We start from the raw sequence: 20,931 nt of genomic DNA, 5'->3' as shown, positions 1-20,931 counted from the left end.
CCTTTTAATTGCAATAAAATTAAAGTTTCTTTAAAGACAAAGATCAGTCAATAGGATTTTCTACTGTCATCTTATTCTTTTTAATACTACACTGTTGAATATAATTTGGATATTGCCTACAGTGCTTTTCAGTTCTTTGTTAATGAGTCTTTTTCTTTTCCACGAAGATTCTAGTATTCTGAATTTTCCAAGATAAAGTGTGGGAAATAAAACATTCTGACTCTTATCAAAGACTTTTGGATAGGAGAATGTTTTCCTTCTATTTTCTATGGAAGCATTTAATAGAAAACAAAAATAGTTTCTGGATATGGGTAATGCTTTCCTAAGAATTTTGCAAACCAATTATATCCTTGTCCTTTTTTGTAGTATGTATATATTTTTATTTTGGTAAGGGAATATTGAAAGTCTTGCTTTCAACTGTTGTAAGAACCATAGTCACAACTTATTAATCTCATTTATATTTCCACTAAAGAAGGAAAAATTATAACATGGTCAATCTTAAAGCCTTTGAAAAATGTTTTAAGTCTAATGGAAATTTTTATCTCTGTCCTTCTTTCCGTGTGTCTTCTCTTTTTTTTATACACAACAGTCTCAATCTGTCATTCTCATCTACCTTCACTTTCTCTCTGCCTGTCTGTTTTGTCCTTTCCTCCCTCCTTCAACCAACTCTCTCTCCCTCCCTTCCTCCTCCCCTTCCTTCAACCCTTTATCCCTTTCTGTCATTCCTTGTATTTCTTTCATTCTCCATCATTCTTCAGTTCTCTCTAGAGTCTTTTCTGCATTCTTATTTTTACTGTCCTTTCTCTAATTCTCTTTCTCCTTCTCTCTCATCAATCTACGATTATGGAGACATGGCATGGTTATATTCACCCTTAAAATTCATTCGCCAGAGTTGATGTACATGGGAGATTTCAGTTAAATATGAAGGAAGATGAAAGAGGCTAGTGCCCAAGACTTTGGAGGAGAGGAAGGAGGGTGAAGGTGATATATAAGGAACACTATGTCCTCTCTATCCCAAGGGACTACATATCTAAAAAATAGGGATGATAAACATTAACTTTATTGGATTAAATATATTCTGAGTCTTGAGGGATATATGGCATTATTTTGGGGCCACAGAACAATGTCCTAGCAGGGATGGGCAACAATTTTCTCAACTGCACCACAGGTCACTGGGCAGTTCTGGCAAATTGAAAGCTCAAAAAAGAGTGGGAAGAGTTCCATGTTAGAGTGATAGGGAATGCTATAGCAAAAGAAAGCAGAGTAGAAGAAGATAAACAGACTGGACTTAAACACATGTGACACAATCCCAGCAGTCACTGGGAAAAATGTGAGGTCCAGATTTTCTGTATGTAGGAAGTCAGAAGCATTGAGATTCAGATATTAGACTTATTCATGTCATTTGTGTCTGAAGGGTACTGGCATGAGAAATTATGAATGACTATTATTTTAGACATTTATTCATATCAAGTTTTATCTAGTAAACATCTACTGACTTTATGATCAGAATGGATATTGGTTACAGTCCCAGTTTTATTTTGAGGAATATACTTAACCTCTCCATTCCTTCTTTCAACATCACCAAAATGAAGTGTGAAGTTTAAAGGAAAAGAGTCAATATCTGCAAAGTACCTAGGATAGTGTCTGACATATAGTCAGTGCTGTGTAAGTGTTTACTATTATTAATACTTAGTTTGGCTCAGAGTCTCACATAGAAAAGAGTGATGATACACTTAGGATAGATTGAGGGCCAAACGTCTTCTTCTTTTTTTTTTTTTTTTTTTTTTTTAAGAAAATCTTTCTAAGTGATATATTTTCTTTTTCTAAGTGACTCCTTAGTTTTCCTAAGAAGACAACTTAATTCCAACTATAAATAACATTACTCATTTTATTCTTTTCAGATCCCCACTGCATCACTGAGAGCCCCAAGATAAATGTCATCAGGTTCATGGAAAATATTCTTCACTTTAATGGGAATGTTTTCCATGTTTGTCCATTAAATATGAAGTTGGTTTTTAACTTCACGTATGAATTTTATCACTTCAAGAATATATATTTCTATTTATTTACTTTACCTTTTAAAAATAACGTGACACCAGTTTTCTAGGCACAGGGCATTAGGGGATGAAGGGCAGTATTCTCTAATGGTTGTCAAAAAGATGAGGTAAAACACATGATTGTCCCAGCTTACTTCCTTGAAAGAATTTCTAAGTAGAGATTTAGCCCATGCAATATAATTTGAAGTAGATGATTGGTAGTGGTGGTGAAGTGTCCATGGCTGAGGATATTAAATATCACAACAGACCTTCTAAAATCAGAGACAAAATCAAACTAAAAGTCAGCAATTAAAAACAGTATGTCAAAACATTATAGTTGGCAAAAACTTTATGTTCTTCTATAAGTAAAATATTTTATGTCAAATATGTGATTTCAAATTCTGTAAGTTGAAGAGATAGAGCTGTAAGTCTGGGAGACTTAAATAGTGAGAATTCTTTTTTTTTTCTCTCTCTTCTTTTTTTTTTTTTTTTTAAGATTTTATTTATTTGACAGAGAGATCACAAGTAGGCAGAGCAGCAGGCAGAGAGAGAGGAAGAAGCAGGCTCCCTGCTGAAGGATGAGCCCGATGTGGGGCTTGATCCCAGGACCCCGAGATCAGGACCCAAGCTGATGGCAGAGGCTCAACACACTGAGCCACCCAGGCCCCCCCTTTTTTTCTGTTTTTTAAAGATTTTATTTATTTGACAGAGATAACAAGTAGGCAGAGAGGCAGGCAGAGAGAGAGGGAAGCAGGCTCCCTGTCGAGCAGAGAGCCTGATACGGGGCTCCGATCCCACAATCCTGGGACTGTGACCTGCGCTGAAAGCAGAGTCTTTAACCCACTGAGCCAGCCAGGTGTCCCAGTAGTGAGATATCTTAGGGTCACATACTTTCAGAGGAAAACAATTCTCAGAAAGAGAATCCGGTGGATCTGGGGTGTCTCTTGATTATTCAGCATGGTGCTGATTGGTACATGAATGTGAAGAAACTCTCCAAGGCTAGGGAAAGATGCATGAGGAAGAATTAAATCCAATAATGCCTGATACTTACACAGTACATGGAGAGTGCCTGTTACCACCAGCTAGACTAGGAAACCTCATTACTAATGGACGTTGGCTAGAATATGTAGACTACTCTTACCTCAGTATTGGAAATAATTAGTCCTAGTATGAATCCTTCCCTGGTTATATCTTAAATGTATTAAAAGCAAGATCCAAAAGGATTAAAATTATTTTAAGTAACTGTTTTAAGTGACTATTTTAAGTAACTGTTCCAGAACTAAGTTCAAGAATATTTTTAGGAATACAAAATATCAAGCACCTAGAAAGGTGGGTCAAGTACAAAGATGTAAGACCTATTAATGAGGAGAATAAACACATAGAAATGAACCCAGAAGTGACACCGATGTTAGAATTAGCAGAAAAGAACACTAAACATTGTTACAACTTAGTCCATATATTATAAAATGTTAGATGGAGATATGGTAGGTATGAAAAAGATATAAATCAAACATCTAGAGATGGAAAAATACAATGTGTGAGATGAAAAACATACTGAGTGGGATTAACAGTTGATTCGACATTGTGAAAGAAAAGATTAGTGAATCTGAAGTCATGGCAATAGAAATTATTCACAAAGGAACACACAGATTAAAAAAAAAAATACAACTGCAACAAATACACCAACAGAACCTCAGTGAGCGTGGGAACCCTTCAGGTAGCTTAGTATACATGTAATCATTCTCTGAAGGAGAGAGGGAGGCAAAGAATACATTTGAGAATATAATGAAAAAAATTTTTTTTATTTGTAGAAAACTATAAACTTGCAGATCCAAAAGCTCAACAAATTCTGAGGGCAAGAAACATGTAGATAACCAAACAAAGGCACATGATAATGAAGTATATGAATCCAGTGATTAAAGACAAAATCTTAAAAGCAAGCAGAGAAGGGAAAAACTATTTTATTTATAGAAGAACATAAAGCTTTGCTACCTATAAAGTTCTTGACAGATGATATTTTATTTTTGACTTACAGTTTGATTTGCTCTTTGACTTCAGAAGACTTACAGTCTTGTATCATCAGCCATGGACACTTCACCACTTCTACCAGTCATTTATTTCCCATTTTATTACATAGACTAAGTCTAAAATAAACATATACCTTCAGTAATCTCATTAATTTGTGTTTCATGTTTGTAAACATAATGGATGACTATTTAGTGTGTCCTCATAAAGACTGCTTATGTAATGCATCAGGCACTGGATTATAGAGTGTCAGGTGGACATTTATATAGTTGGTCATGTTTAAGCCTCTTATTAGCCAGAAAATATGAACTTAGCCAAACCACCAAAGTGAAAAGGTTAGTATGAAATCATTTCCTAATGCAGTAGCTCAGTATCCACTATATAATAATATATAAATAAATGTTTAATCAAAAAATGATAAATCAAGCTAACAAGAAATGTTTTTAAATTAAAAAAAGTAGAACCTCCACGTTTTCTGTCTGCTAATATTCACTGCCATCAGCTCTTGTCAACAGATACTTTGCTATGATTGAACACATCAAAAAGGGAGATGATATTTAACATTTCTGAAGTTGATAAATTTATTTTTTAACCTATCTTTAGAACACTGGCCTTTTCACTAGAGAGACTCCAACAGATTTATTTTTTGTGATTCAGACTCTGCGTGTGCTATTGGAACATTATTAATTTTTAAATTTCAAATAGAACCAAGAAGTCAGTCACTACAAAAGAATGGACTAATTTATAGGCCACTGAGGTAGATTTCTTCATTTCTTATATATTATTATTTAAAAATAAAACCAAAGCACAAATCATTTTCCCATGTAGAGCTTATGTGAGGGATGTTCAAGCTAAAAGTAGCATCTGAATGATCTTTTCTTCCTCCTAGAGCTGTGGGAAAACAACAACAGGAATGACAACATTAATGGAAGCCCTGGTTGCTGATCTATATCGTTTTATACCTTACTTTTCTCTCTTGAATCTCCAGCCTTTATAATGATATCCAAATACTCATATTCAGGCTTTATTTCTCCTGGTGAATCTTGATTCTTTCTTCAAGATTCAAAGTTAGCTCTGCAGTGAAGATTGTCCTTTAAACTCACAGAGTTAACAGTTGACAGTTGTTTCACAACTACTTTGCAACTACCTTATTCTGTATGAGTCTTCAACTATAGTCTTTCATGTGTGTTAAATTATAATTATAGTGAATATGATCTGGCCCATTCATTCTTGCATGTAATTTGGTCACATACTCTGCAAGCATGAAATGATTCAGTATATGGAATATTAACAAGCTTTATTATGAGAGAGAAGCCCCATGTTTGGATTTATTAAAGCTTCAATTCAGAAGTCTGGTATGGTTTATTTATTCATATTATCAGCTATTTCAATTTAGCCACTGACTTTTGAAAAGCCATGTGTATATTCACTTATATATCATCATCATCAGCCACCTAGAATAATTGTCAATTTGTGGATCCTATTTATATTTCTGTCACAAATAGTATCCTTTTGTAGATTGCCTTTTGAACTTAAACCTTCATATAGTTGTAGTGTGAAGGGTTTATTTCTATTTTATAATTTCATAAGGTTGTTAGGAAAATCTAGGTAGATGAGTTACATCTCATCTTTGTGATGAGTGCTTTGTGACTTTTAAGAAACTATTCAATTATAAGGTATTTTATTTATTAGAATGCCTATGTGTGCTAGGCTTGTAATCAGTGTGATTTAAATTGACACTAGAAAATCCCAAATGACATTATACGTTTATTATTTTAACCATCCAAGCATGATCGCACACTTTAGAAATGGAAAAGCTCTTTTCATTCACTGATGGAGATTCATTAGAAGGAAAAACAATTTAAATCCAACAGATTTTATCATTTGATATTATCTAATGGAGAAATTAGTCTGTCTTTGGTTTTAGTCACAGTGTATTGTCAGTGTTCTTCTTTAATCTAGCTTCACGGTGATTGTGGAAATAAGTAATAATAATAAAAAATTTTATTCTTAAGTAGACTGTAAGTCATTTTAATATCAATTATGAATGCATAAAGTTTATGTTTATTGTCTAGCTCCATGCTATTGTACAGATAGTCAGGCAAATACATTTCTTTGTTAGTCTTTCCTGTGGCAAGCCAACATGTTTAATACACTGGGTATTTATGTGATGGTGCAAATATGTTACATATTGGACAGAATTGATTACTTTGTAACCAGCAAATAGAACAACAGCAATGGTTCTACTTGCCCGATTCTCAGGATTAGATTTATTCCCTGATTCTAGTTGGGAAAACCAGTCTCAAACCATGCACCACAATTTTTTCTTTCTTTCTTTCTTGCTTTCTTTCTTTCTTGCTTTCTTCCTTCCTTTCTTTCTTCCTTCCTTCCTTTCTTTCTTCCTTTCTTTATTTCTTTATTTCTTTCTTCCTTTTTTTTTTTTTTTTTTAGAATCCCAGCGTGGTTAACATACACTGTTACATTAGTTTCAGGTGTACACTATGGTGATTCAACAGTTCCATATTTTACTCAGCACAATTTTGATGTCTATACCCACATTTATCACCATTGAAAATAATGAGAAGTGTTGTTAATATGAGTTATCTTTCACCTTTACTCTAGCTTTTTCTTATTTTCACTTTCCACAGACTGGTTAGCAAATCCTCAGTCTTTTCAACAATGCCAGATAACCCTTTTCCAGTGAGTGTTTGCCTATAGAGAACAATTTTGTAGTCTAAGAAGAAAGGATTTGTTTGTGTAAGAACTTTTGTTCCTAGGAGTCTCTGAAATTAAAAAGGAAATTTTATTTCATAGGAATTTTTGTAGTCATGAATTTGAGGGGCAGATCCTAATTGAAGAAAGTCCTACTGAAGACTGTTTTTGTGTCTCATGTACTATAATTTTGGTTCAGGCAATGCTCCCAGGATCACTACTTGGTGAAGTTGACCCACTTAGGAACCAAGGGCAGCTGGGAAGAGCCAAACCTCAGGAGCATCTTCCTGACCTCACTGGGGAACCTAGCTCACAGTGCTGTATGTGCACTGAAGTTGTTACAGGACAGCCTGCAAATAGGCCTCTTCCTGGAGTCAAAAGGGAGAACTGGATGGAGTAAGCCTCTAGTGTTCTTGGTGTTGACCTGGCTTATCTAACTAACCTCCTCTATAGACTAAAGCCAAGAAAGGGGAATATTAACACAAGAGCCCATTCAATTGGAGCCTTTTTTTTTTTTTTTTTTTTAAGTAAATTCTTGGTTTCCTTTTCTGGGACTGTGGAGAATATAACTTTAATTTTTCTCATTGTACATTTGCCTTCCCACTTCCTGACTCTATCAGATCTTAATGATAGAAACAAATAACTTCTATTATTTCAGGTGAACTCCTTGAACTAGTTTCTGCAAGCTAAATTGTTAAATTGTTGAGGGGTCAGGAAGCTTGCAGCAGGGATAAAATAATAGAGATGATAAAATGACACTTATCCAAGATAGCCAGCAGAGCCTGAAGGTTGATTTTTTGGATACAACCAGGGAAGGGTCTTATATTCAGAAAAGCCAAAGAGAAGGTTAAAATAAGCATATTTATTTGTTTGCATATTGTTTTTTCTCTTGCTAGTATGTCCTGTGTGTAGTCATGTAAATATTGCAGTAGGAGATTCCTTATTGTAATGGCAGCTCACAAGAGATTCCAAGAACATGTTTATCTTGTGAATGAAAGAATGATTTATAATGTATATTAAAATATTAACACCATTATTAACTTTTAGGCTCATTGTATTGTGTTGAGAACACAAAATGTATTATTCCATTTTCTTAGAAGACATTGCTATCTTCTCTATACTTCATGCTTCAGAAAATAATTGTGATTATTCTTTGATGCTAGCAAAAATGTACATTCTTTTTGGGTGAAGTCTTATTTAATTATTCAACTTTATTAATTACATAAATTATCCCTTTCCCCCTCTTTGCTATTAGTATTTATCTCTTTCTGCTTCTTGGGTGATATGAAGGTTGAGATATATTAGACTTCCATGATTATTGTACTTTTCAAATGTTTTCATTCTTTGCCCTTCTCACTCTTCCTATCCTTCTATCCTTTCCCTTATTTATTTCTTTCATTTTCCTTCTGTTTTCCTTATTTCCATTACCTTCTTTATTCTTCTTCTTTCTGCTTTTCTTCCCACTCTCCTTTTCCCTTCTATAATCATTTTACATGCTTTTGCAGCTTGTTCTGTGGTATCTGATGTTTAACACTTGGGTACTGATTTTCCTTGATGTTTGTTATAAACTTTATGAAAAAAACAACCATATTTATATATTTATTTCCATTTTCTAATTGATTATAATTTTATATAATAAAATTTCACCTTCTTTTTCATTGCATGTGAATTAGATATCTTTTAGCTCTTTAAAATAATCTGAGTGGTACCTATCTGGCTTAGTCAGTATAGCATGTGACTCTTGGTTTCAGGGTCAGGAGTTCAAGCCCCACGTTGGGCATGTAGCCTACTTAAAAAATAAGTAAGTGAAACCATATGATGATTGACTCTCTCTGCTTGACTTATTTCACTCAGCACAATCTCTTCCAGTCCCGTCCATGTTGCTACACAGGGGCGGGGGGTGGGAGGTTGGAGGAACCAGGTGGTGGGTATTGGAGAGGGCACGGATTGCATGGAGCACTGGGTGTGGTGCAAAAATAATTAATACTGTTACGCTGAAAAAATAAAAAAATGTAAAACAATATAAAAAATTTTAAAAAAATGCAAGAAGCTGTACAAACAAACAAACAAAATAAATAAATAAATAAATAAAATTGTCTTTAAAGAAAATCTGAACTATTTTAGGTATATTAAATTGCATATTTTATTTCTGTTTTCTTGGTTTATGATGTTATCGTTCTTATACTTATTCTTTTTTTCTTACTTTCTTTCCCTATACTGACCATGCATTCTTTCATTCTTTTTCTCTGTTTTTGCCAAAACTATGAGTATTTTTTTTTTTTTTAAGTAGGCTCTATGCCCAGCATGGGGCCCAGCACAGAGCTTGAACTCACAACCCTGAGATCAAGACCTGAGCTGAGATCCAGAGTCAGACAGTTAACTGAATTAGCTACCCAGGAACCCCATGAGTATTTAATTTTAATTGCAGTTTAATTTCTATGCTCAAGGAAAACATTATATTTTCAAAGAATACATTTGAAACAATATTTCTTTTTGCATATATAATTCAAAATTGACAGTGTGGTCATTTTTTTGTAAATGATCATCAGCTGAGATTTTTTTGTTTGGATTTTTTTCATAATTAGATGGGGGTTATGAATTTTTGGGAGAGGGACCATGAATTATCTTTAAAGAGATTTAAATAATGAAATAAAAATCTAATATATTACCTAAGGAATATATGCTGTTTCTGTTGCTTTTCATCCATTTGCGTGGATTCATATTTCCATTTGTGTCATTTTCTTTATGCCTGAAAGAATTCCTTTATCCTTTCTTATGGTGCAAGACTACTGGTGATTAATTCTTTCAGCCTCTGTGTCGGAGAAGTTGTTCTTTTACCATTTTTTCTGGAAAGATATGTTCTAAGGGTATAGAATTCACCCAGATTCGTTTTATTTCTTTTTTTTTAAAATTTTTTTATTATTAAATTTATTTATTTTCAGCATAACAGTATTCATTATTTTTTCACCACACCCAGTGCTCCATGCAATCCGTGCCCTCTATAATACCCACCACCTGGTACCCCAACCTCCCACCCACCCCCGCCACTTCAAACCCCTCAGGTTGTTTTTCAGAGTCCATAGTCTCTCATGATTCACCTCCCCTTCCAATTTACCCCAACTCCCTTCTCCTCTCTAACTCCCCATGTCCTCCATGCTATTGGTTATGCTCCACATATAAGTGAAACATATGATAATTGACTCTCTCTGCTTGACTTATTTCACTCAGCATAATATCTTCCAGTCCCATCCATGTTGCTACAAAAGTTGGGTATCCAACCTTTCTGATGGAGGCATAATAAATACTCCATAGTGTATATGAACCACATTTTCCTTATCCATTCTTTTTATTTCTTAATTTAAAGCTATTGTACCATATCTTCTTGTTTGCATTGTTTCTGTTTTAAAAAAAACCTCCTGCTGTTTCCTTTATCATTGTCCTTTCATATAATATGTCTTTATTCTAGCTACCTTTAAGGTGTTCTTTCTATTACTGTTTTTGAGCAGTTTTATTATGATGTAATGAGGTACAGTTATCTTCATATTTCTTATTCATGGATTTTTTGAGTTTCTTTAATCTGGAAGATTAAATCTGGAAGATTTGGAAGTTCTGGGCATTATTTCTGCAAACACTTTCTCTGTCCTCCTTCTTAAGGTCTTTTACCTTTTAAGACTCTAATTATACATCTATTAAATAAACTAAAGTTGTGTGTGTGTGTTTTTTAAAGATTTTATTTATTTATTTGACAGACGGAGATCACAAGAAGGCAGAGAGTCAGGCAGAGAGAGAGGGGGAAGCAGGCTCCCTGGATGCTCGATGCTCGATACCAGGACCCTGGGATCATGACCTGAGCCGAAGGCAGAGGCTTTAACCCACTGAAACACCCAGGCGCCTCTAAATAAACTAAAGTTGTCTTGCAGCTCACTGATGTTCTGCTAATTTAAAAAATCTCTTTTCTGTGTTTCATTTCTGTCTTTAAATTCACTAATCTTTCCTTCTGCAATATCTAATTTGCTGTTAATCCCAATCCAGTGTTTTTTGATCTCATATAGTTTAGTTTTTATCTCTAAAAGTTCATTTTTGGCACATCTATGCATATGCACATGCATATGTGTATTCTAGGTCTCTACTCTCAACAAATTGAATGTAGTTATAATAATTTTTAAATTATCCTTGTATGCTAACTCTAATATCTGTGTCAATTCTGGATTGTTCTTGATTTTTCTTTTTATTATGAGTTATATTTCTCTGCTTGTTTTTATGCCAATTTTTTTTGTTTGGGTGGCAGACATTGTGAATTTCACTTTGTTGAGTGTCTATATTTTTGTATTCCTATAAATATTCTTGAGCTCTGTTTTTAGATACAGTTAAGTTACTTAAAAATATTTTTATCCTTTCCAGTCTTGCTTTTTAACATTATTTAGGTGGCTTCAGAGCAGTATTATTCTAATCCCCATTATTGAGATAAGATCTTTCTGAGTATGTGACCAGGTATTCGTGAATCATGAATTTTTCCAGATTGATTGATAAAAGACTCAGTTCCTGGTCACGTTTTATTTCCTTCAGTAGTTTCAGGTGGTTTTGCCCCCAACCCATGATAGTTTCCTCCCATGCTTATGTTGAGCAGGATTCTGTTGAGTACTACAAGGACACCTCTAAGTCTCTGGAGTTGTCTCCATCTGCAGTTTTCTCCTGTTGAATGCTCAGTTTTGTGAGCTCTACCCACCTTGGTTTCCTTAGCTCCATCTCCTCAACTCAGGGAATCTGCTGGGCTCTCCCTAGATCTCCCCCAACCCTCTCCAACGCCTTGCTAGTGCTACAGTCTGCAAGCTTTCTCAGGACAATAAACTCATCTCTGAGAGAGTCACATTTCTCAGACATCACACCCTCTTTATTCCTAATGTGAAGGGCAAACCACTGTGCCATGTATTTTGTCTGGCTTTTTCATTATTGTTGTTTTATGGGAAAGGGTAAATCTAGTCTCTATTGCTTCATCTTGATAAAAAACCCCTCTCATCTCTATTAATTCTTTTTATTGTCTTTACAGTGTGAGTCTTTGCATCACAATTTTCATTAGGATGTTATATATTTCTGAGAAAATTTATGCATGCCTGTGCCTGATTTTAGTTCTTGATGGTCCATTTTAAATAATAATTTTTTTCTTTCAGTTAGATTTTTAATTCATACTTTGCCTTTATTTATCCTAATGTTCAGTTACCTCTTTATTTATAATATTTTATATTATTTTTATTTCCTGTTTCATATAATCTACATTCTTAAAAAGATTTTTTGTGAATACAATGTAGATGCTTTATAGAATTTTACTTTCTTTTGAAACTGCTCTGTTAGAGACTTCTGATAATTGCTAAAAGTGGTACCAGATATTTTTCTGGTGTGGGGCAGATGGTGAAGTTTACTTTCTTTTTGTTTACTGTAGTTTCTAACTTTTTTTCATTGAATTTATACTTTTGTAATATGAAAGTTCATCTTATAAGAAAAATGTTTTTTCCATTCTCTCTGATTTGTTGATTTTTTAGAGATTTATATTACTGTGGTTCATGTTTTTCTGTTTACCCATCCTTGAAAGAAAAGAGCTTTACTCAAATCAAATATTCCCCCAAATCTGGGTGGATACAACCTCCTTGGATCTTCCTACTCACCTCCTGGATATTTAGGAAAACAAAAATTTCCTTTTAGATGTTAAACTGGAAGTCTTTTTGTTGTGAATTCGTATTATCATTAAAACTCCAGAAACTTTGGACCCAGATGAAAGGGAAAGGCTGTATAGGGGGAACTTCAGTCCCTCATAGTTTAATTTTTGTGTTTGGAAATACCTGTTTTCTTAGAGTTCAGTCCAGTCATCTTACTCTTGCCTCCAGTTAGCTTGTGTGAATAGTTCCTTTAAAACTGTGGCCCACTGCATCAGGATGACTTCAGCTGTACTGGAGCAGCTGGGTTCTGCCAGGTTCTGATTAGTACAGATATATTTAGAAATGCTTTAATGAACATTTTTTTTCTCCTTCGTATTGATTCTCAGAAGCATTATCACTTGCCGAGAGTTATAGACATGTTAAGGAATCTTTTCAGATTGTTTGCTTTTCAGAAGTGTTGAGCCCTATATGCTCACCTTATCATTATCTATTTATTTACTTACTATTTTATTATTTTATTAGCATACAGTATTATATTAGTTTCAGGTCTACAACAATGATTTGATTATTCTCTGCATTACACAGTACTCACAATGATAAATGTCACCGTCTGTCACCAGTGTTTTTGCAATTTTATTGACTCTATTCCCTACACTATACTTTTCATCTCTATGACTTGTTTATTTTGTAACTGGAAGTTTGTATCTCTTAATCCCCTTTATCTATTTCTTTCATTTCTCTATCCAACTCCCCTCTAGCAACCACCAGTTTATTCTCTATATTTCAGAGTCTGTTCTTATTTGTCTCTTTTTTCTTTGTTCATTTATTTCCTAAATTTCTCATATGAGAAAAATTATGATATTGGTTTTTCTCAGTCTGACTTATTTCACGTAGTCTTTTACCTCCTAGGTCCACTTATATTATTGCAGATGGCATGATCTCATTCTTTTTTTTTTTTTTTTAATGATAAGTAGTATTCCATTGTGTATTTATAGTACATCATCTTTATCCATTTAATAATGGGCACTTGGGTTGCTTACATAAATTGGCTTTTATAAATAAAGCTGCGATAAACATAGAGGTGCATATATCTTTTGGAAATAGCATTTTTGTTTTCTTTGGGTAAATATCTAGTGGGGAAATACTCGATCATTTGGTATTTCTGTTTTTTTTTTTTTTTTTTTTTTTTTTTTAATGGAACCTCCAGACTCTTCCACAGCGGTGGCACCAATTTACATTCCCACTAGCTATGCACAAGGGTTCCTTTTACTCTACATCCTTGTCAACTCTTGTTATTTCTATTTGATTCTAGCCATCCTGACAAATGTAAGATGGTAGATCCTTTTGGTTTTGATTATCAGAAGACCTGATACTATATATAGAAGACCCTAAAGATTCCATCAAAATATTAGAACTGATGCATGAATTCAGGAAGTTGTAGGATGTGAAATTAATATACATAAATCTGTTACACTCTACATGCTGAAAATGAAGTAGCAGAAATGGAAATTAAGAAAACAATCTCATTTGTAATTGCACCAAAAAGAGTAAAATACCTAGGAATAGCTTAACCAAGGAGGTAAAAGAACTGTACTCCAAAAAGTATAAAATACTGATGAAAGAAATTGAGGGCAACACAAACAAATAGAAAGATATTCCATGTTTATGCATTAGAAGAATCAATATTATTAAAATGTCCACACTACCCAAAGTAATCTGCAGATTAATGTGGTATCTATCAAAAAGCCAACAGCATTTTTCATAGAACTAGAACAAATAACTCAAATATAAAATGGGAAAATCGGACAGCTACCTTCAAAAGAATGAAACTGGACTCCTTTCTTACACCATACGCAAAAATAAATTCAAAATGTATTAAAGACTTAAATGTAAGAAGTAAAACCATAAAACTCTTAGAAGAAGATGTAGGCAGTAATTTCTGCCTACTGTAGAAATATTTAATGTAGAAATATTTTTCTAGATAATGTCTTCCCAGGCAAGCAAAACAAAATAAAAAATAAACTAATGGGGTTATACCAAAATAAAAGATTTATCACAGCAAAGAACACATCAACAAAATGAAAAGGCATCTTACTGAGTGGGAGAAGATATTTGCAAATGCTATATCTAATTAAGGATTAAGATCCAAAATATAGGGCGCCTGGGTGGCTCAGTGGGTTAAGCCGTTGCCTTCGGCTCAGGTCATGATCTCAGGGTCCTGGGATCGAGTCCCGCATCGGGCTCTCTGCTCAGCAGGGATCCTGCTTCCCTCTCTCTCTCTGCCTGCCTCTCTCTCTACTTGTGATCTCTCTCTGTCAAATAAAAAAAAAATAAAAAAAAAGATCCAAAATATATATAAAGAACTTAACACAACACATGCACACACACACAAAATAATAAAAATGGACAGAGGAGCTGAATAGGCATTTTTTCCAAAGAAGACATACAGATAGCCACTTGAAAAGATGCTTTATCTCACAAATCCCCCCACCATTTTTATGAGAGAGAGCTATCCCATTGCTATATTATTCTCTTCGGTACAAATTTTTCCCCCAATTACTAAAATTTGCCTTTATTAGTGAGGATAAGTGTTTGTGTGTGTTATTGTTATTTGGAATAATTTACTGTTCATATCCTTTAGCCATTTTTCTTTAACATTTTTAATTCTATGGAATTCCTGTGTTGTCTTTTGTATATTAAAGTTATTAACCTCTTCATGCTTTTTAAAGATTTACTTACTTATTAGAGAAAGTGAGGCATGGAAGGACAAAGGGAGAGAGAAACTTCAGCAGACTCTGTGCTCAAACCAGAGCCTGACGTGGGACTCAGTCTCACGACCCTGAGATCACAACCTGAGCCAAAATCAGAGTTGGCTGCTTAATCAACTGTGCCATGCAGGAACCCCAACCTCTTCAAGTTTTTTATAAATATATTCCCTAGCTTTATCTCCCATATAAATTCTCTCTGTCCCTCTATCCATCCTTCCCTCCCTCTCTATAATATATAAATATATAATGTAAATAATATAAGTAAATCTACATAAATATATGTAATATAAATTTATGGAGTTTAACATGTTAACTACTTCCAGGTCTCATTTTGTTAACATTACTAATATATTACATCTTAGGATGCAGTGTTAACTCTTTTTAATGCCTACCATTACACCATTTTATAATTCCATTCAATCCCATTTCTGGTGTCTCTTGATTGGCCAGAGAGAATTCAGTTCAGTGGTACTGAAATTGAGGTATTACAGCTATATAAAACATTACATCAGAACTTTGTGGTGTAAACCAACCACTCATTATGCCGTAGATTGTGTTGGTCAGAATATGCACAGGACACAATGGGTAACTCTTTTCTTTGTTCTGCCATGTCAGGAGTTTTAGTTGGACGCAAAGTCTGGGCGCTGGAATTATCTGAAGGCTGCCCCCACACAGGGCTGTTTGCTGATCCTGGCTGTCATTTGAGTCTTAAGCTACAGCTGATGTCTGGAACATTTGTCACTTTTCCATGTTACCTGGGTCCACTTACCATTGTAGCAGGATTACAATGAAGAATGTCTTGAAAGAAAGAAAGAAAGCCAGGCAGAAAATGCATTGCCTTCATGACATAGTCTTGAGAGTCACGTTGCATTTTTTCTGCCACATTCTATTTGTTAGAAATTAGTCATCAAGTTTGGTTCATCTTCAAAGAGAGGGAACAAAGTTCTGTGCCTTTCAATGGAGGAGTGTTATGTCATGCTAAGAAGAATGTGAGAGATGGACTATATTGGCATAGTCATCTTTAGAGAACAGAACCTGCCAAACTCTCTTTGAGCAGTAGATATAATGCCCTCCTCAAGGTTTATAAATTTAAGTTGCATGTATTCTCCTAACCACATCTATTTCCAGTTTCTTCTCCTGCTAAACTTTCATTATTTCTTGCTTTTCACTTTCAGTAGCTGCTCTTTTCTCCATGCCAATTAAAATGTGAAATGTTGACACTTTTCCTTAACTTTCTGAGAAGAACATTTATACAAGATATTTATATATGTAGTAGATTTTACTGAATATTTAGTGGTTATATGCAATGGAGAATAGAGATCATGGGGTGGAGGAAATAACATCATAGCCACTATGGAGCAAATAATTTCAAATCTAAATATAAATAACCATGATAGAAAAGACCCCTTTAGATGTCTCTGTCACCAAAAAGTTCTGGCTTACCTATATTTCTTTACTGGGCATTACTTTTCTGACATGTGACATGATTTCCTCTGCCTTATCTCATCCATTATTCTCTTTTTCTGATTTTTCATATTCCCGTTTTCTACTTGTGTCATATCCAGAAATATTTAGATGTAGCATTTCTCTGCTAGCTTTCATTTTATGTCCCGATGTCCTCTTCTATTATACCGAAGCAAGGAGAACCAAATGTTGGCACCTGAGCTGAAGATGAAGTATGGAAATCTTTTAAAGGCAGGATCTAAGCTTGTTTGTAATTTTAAAAGCAAATTTGCCTTACCCACAAAACTATTAAATAAGTAAAGAAACATAAGCACATAGTTTTCTTCAAGCACATTGATAATACCTTTTTTGAACATTGAAAATGTCCTTTATAGTAGAGAGGTTAGATTGTGATAGTTGGGTGGAAAGCTTAGATTTATCTTTCTTTTTCTTTTTTATCAACCTATGTTTTGCCAATTTATCCATAAAAATATGTTAATCTAAGCTGAACCCTTAAGATTTGGCAGAGTTTCATGTATTCATGTGAAGTGTGAATTAATTGTTTTATGTGTAAATGGAATTTGTAATAGGATTGACTGGATGTTTGAAACATCTCAAAGTGGTGGGTTCTAAAGGAAATATTTCTTTAGTACCTAAAAACACCTCAAACCATTATAGCATAATATGGCAAAATATTATTGGTTCATTTCCAAAGTTCCAGTTTTCTATGACTCGAATTTAGGATAACATTTTGCATTTTTGGCCTTCATAGAAATTAGAAGTTGAAATGTACCTGAAAGGCCTGAGTTGGGAAGAAGATATTTAAGTTAAAACACTCTGTATCATTAATACACAAGATATTTTGTTTTAGTTGAGAAATTCATCAGTTTTTAGAGACTTTAAAACTTTAGTTTTATTTTATCTTATTTTATTATTTTTTAAAAAGATTTTATTTATTTATTTGACCAGCAGAGTTCACAAGCAGGCAGAGAGGCAGGCAGAGAGAGAGAGAGGGAAGCAGGCTCCCCGCCAAGCAGAGAGCCTGATGCGGGGCTCGATCCCAGGTCCCTGAGATCATGACTGAAGCCGAAGGCAGGGGCCCAACCCACTGAGCACCCCTAGAGAGTTTTAAAGACAATAATTCTGGTGTAAAAACCACCCCTGTTAGAGTGGGCCATAGCAAGACAATTCATGCCTTCGATTTTTTCTTATTGGGAAGACCATGTTTGAAACAACAGTGTACATTCTAAGACTGTAATGCTTGTAAATGATAACAGTAAGTGTTATGAACTTATGAGAACTATAAATTTTGAGAGAGGGGAACATTGAAAAATAATGTGTTAGGTTAAGCTTCATAGAACAGATAGTAGAATCTTAATGGTAGAATTTGGATGAACCATTTCTGACTAACTCATGCTGTATGATAAGGATATCTGGTCATTTAGGAACAGTGATAAATTTACTGCTAAGTTAATGAGGTTGATGCTTCAGGCCTTGGTCCTTGCACTGCAGAGATTTTTAGAGTATGGGTATTGAGGGGAGTGATTTGGGAAGCAAGGTTGCAAACCAAAGACATGTGCATTAAGCATTGCTGGTAACTTACCTAGAGAGATCTTAAAGGACTTTGGTTATTTACTCTGTTTTCTTTTTTCATTTACAGTAAATATTCATATTTGTACTTACTGTTATACTTGTAATTTTATACTCTTTCTTAAAAGACCTCCCAGTTTATATAAACGACACTCCATAAAACCTCTATCCACCTTTATTTGGGAAATAATGATGGAAACCACATGTCTGAGGTTAATTTAGGGTAGTTGCCTCTGATTTCAAAAGGGCAACTCTTAGCTAGTATCAGAGCTAAGAACAAAACTTAGATCTATTCATTTCTCTTTCTGTGCACTTTCCTTTACACAGCGAGGTCTTGTATCCTTCCATCTTCAAGGGCTCTTCATTTGGTTTATTGAAGTTATCCAGATCTGATCTAATAGAATGTGACAACAAATGATGTCACTTATAAAGTGAAACACTAAAATCTGCTGTATGAAATAGCTCTGGCAGCATCTACCTTTCCTCTGTGGATGTTATAGTTTTTTAATTACCACCACAGCTGAAATGCCTAGTGTTTAGAAATTGGAATGAGTTCATGTAAGCACTTACATTATCAGGAAATATAAATAGCTCATTTATTCATGGTAGCATTACTGTGTTCCTAATATAGTTTTTATTGATGGACACTTGAACTGTATCAATCCACTTAAAATTCAGAATGGTTCTTTTGTGCATGCCTTTATGGCAAGAGCAGTATAATTTAATTTAATATAATCTTTTAAAAACAATGATGTTTGTTTCATAAATGAATATTTTATATGTTGTGTTTAATTAAAATAAAACTATGCTACTGATCTAGAAAACACAAAACAGACTTGAGTTCATATTTATGAAGTGTAGCAATATTGGCAAGGCACAACTTATCTTGTTTATGAGACATGCTTGCTATTACTTGTACAGATTGCAGTCATTTTATTGCTGAGCTTTACATGGTTTACAACCCAACAAATGCAATGAAACTGTCATGAGGAAAATAAGCCTATAAAATTTTTTTAAAAAAAGAAGGTGGCACTCACAGATCAAAATGCAGTTTTTGCTGAAGCACTGGTAGGTTTTGAACTGTTACATCCTTTTAGGCAGCAGGTTTTCTGGATAGATCTCTAAATGAAAGGGAAAAGGCTGAGATAAGACACAAGGTTATTTTTAGCATCTCTGCATTGAGTATACAGTTCCCTTGAGACCTTGCTTTTGCTTTTACTCTCTTGATAAGTTCCAGAAAGTCAGGTAAACATAGAGGTGTTTTTGACACAGGAGTTGTTTGGAAGCCAGGAAATAGTGTTTATATGTAAAAAAAATAAATAAATAAAAAGAGGATATGTAGATGAAGAGGTCTCTATCTCTTTATTTCAGAGTGTTCAACCTGAGTATTGAATTTGTGTCTGCGGATGTGGAACAAGAAAGTGTAGGTTTCAGGTGGTGGTGGGCAGGTGGGTTTGGGTGTCTCTGTGGCTTTGCATATAATTTGCCTTCCAGGGCATTAAGCTGGAATTTTAATTTGCTTTCTAGGTTCTTTTCCCTTTTCTGTGAAAAATCATTTCATTCCTTAGCCATTCATTAAATATTAGTGACGTTAAATCTTGTATTTCTGAGGTATATTCATGCATGACCTTTGAAGGTTTAGAAAAAGTGACACGAAAACAATCTTTTTTTATTTTTAAGATTTTATTTATTTATTCGACAGAGAGAGAGAGAGAGTGCAAGAAGGGGGAGCAGCAGGCAGAGGGAGAGGGAGAAGAAGGCTTCCGTTGAACAGGGAGCCTGATGTGGGGCTGGATCCAGGACCCTTGTGATCACGACCTGAGCCAAAGGCAGACACTTAACCAACTGAGCTACGCAGGCACCCTGAGGAAGACAATCTTAAATGAACTTCAGAATTGTTTACAGAAAGGACTTAGAAGAAAAATAATGCAGTACATCTACTTGTTGCATATCCTTCCCTGCGTCTAGTTTTATCATAATTGCAACAGTTACTTCACTTCCTGCTGCAAGAATAATGAAGTTTTATTCTTAAACCTGTCTGATGAACTAGGCCCTTAATGATATCCAAGGGGTAGAAGAACAAAAGTATATAAAAGATATTCAGGGAAGAGAAAGGAATAGTTTCCAAAAAATAGGAATATAAACTTTTTGCTATATATAAAGTAGCTTTTTCAGATCAGTTAGCAATGATACAGATGCTACTTGTTGGGCCTGCACAATGTCCTACTTGTCTTCCCCTATCTGAATTTTACCCATATCCTGCAGGTGCAGCTCACATCTTCTCCATTCTTATCTGCAGATACATTTCATAGGCTTTGGTGTCCTACAATCCATTTCTGGAATTATGGATGGATCCCACCTCTAGATCCAGGACCACTGCAGTTTTTCTTACTTGTCTAGTTACCCTTTTCTCAGCCAGCCTATTTTCTCTGCTTCCTCTGTGAAACAATCACTGCATAAAGTGGCCTGCTGTGTGGTCTCTCTGCCATTAGAGGGTGTGCCCGTTGACCTGAATGTCTATCTACCCACTTCAGTAAGCCCTTGCTCTGGTTCTCTGCTAAGTAAATGCCCTCCCGGAATGTCACTCTGCTCAACTCTGGGACTCTACCACATTGCTGTATTCATGCCAGCCTCCTTTTGCTGGGAAAACTGATCCTCTTCTTGTTACTGTTCAACGTTCATATCTGTTCTACTTTCCCAGCTCAT

At 34.7% G+C, this 20,931-nt stretch overlaps 1 long non-coding RNA gene across 1 annotated transcript in view; it reads right to left on the bottom strand.

The window, feature by feature from the left end:
- Positions 1–15,619: 15,619 nt before the first annotated feature.
- The window catches only part of LOC309844295, a 91,514-nt gene continuing 86,202 nt past the window's right edge, over positions 15,620–20,931 (bottom strand). Inside the window, exons 4-6 of the long non-coding RNA XR_014300586.1 lie at positions 19,263–19,346; positions 16,636–16,857; positions 15,620–16,170 (exon numbers count right to left, since the gene is read on the bottom strand). This is a non-coding gene — a long non-coding RNA (uncharacterized lncRNA). The remainder of the gene's footprint in view (positions 16,171–16,635; positions 16,858–19,262; positions 19,347–20,931) is intronic.

Source organism: Mustela nivalis, assembly GCF_964662115.1.
Source record: "Mustela nivalis genome assembly, chromosome: 11".
NCBI classification, from domain to species: Eukaryota; Metazoa; Chordata; class Mammalia; order Carnivora; family Mustelidae; genus Mustela; species Mustela nivalis.
Note: the sequence above shows the minus strand (reverse complement) of the source record. Positions and strands in the feature narration are given on the sequence as shown.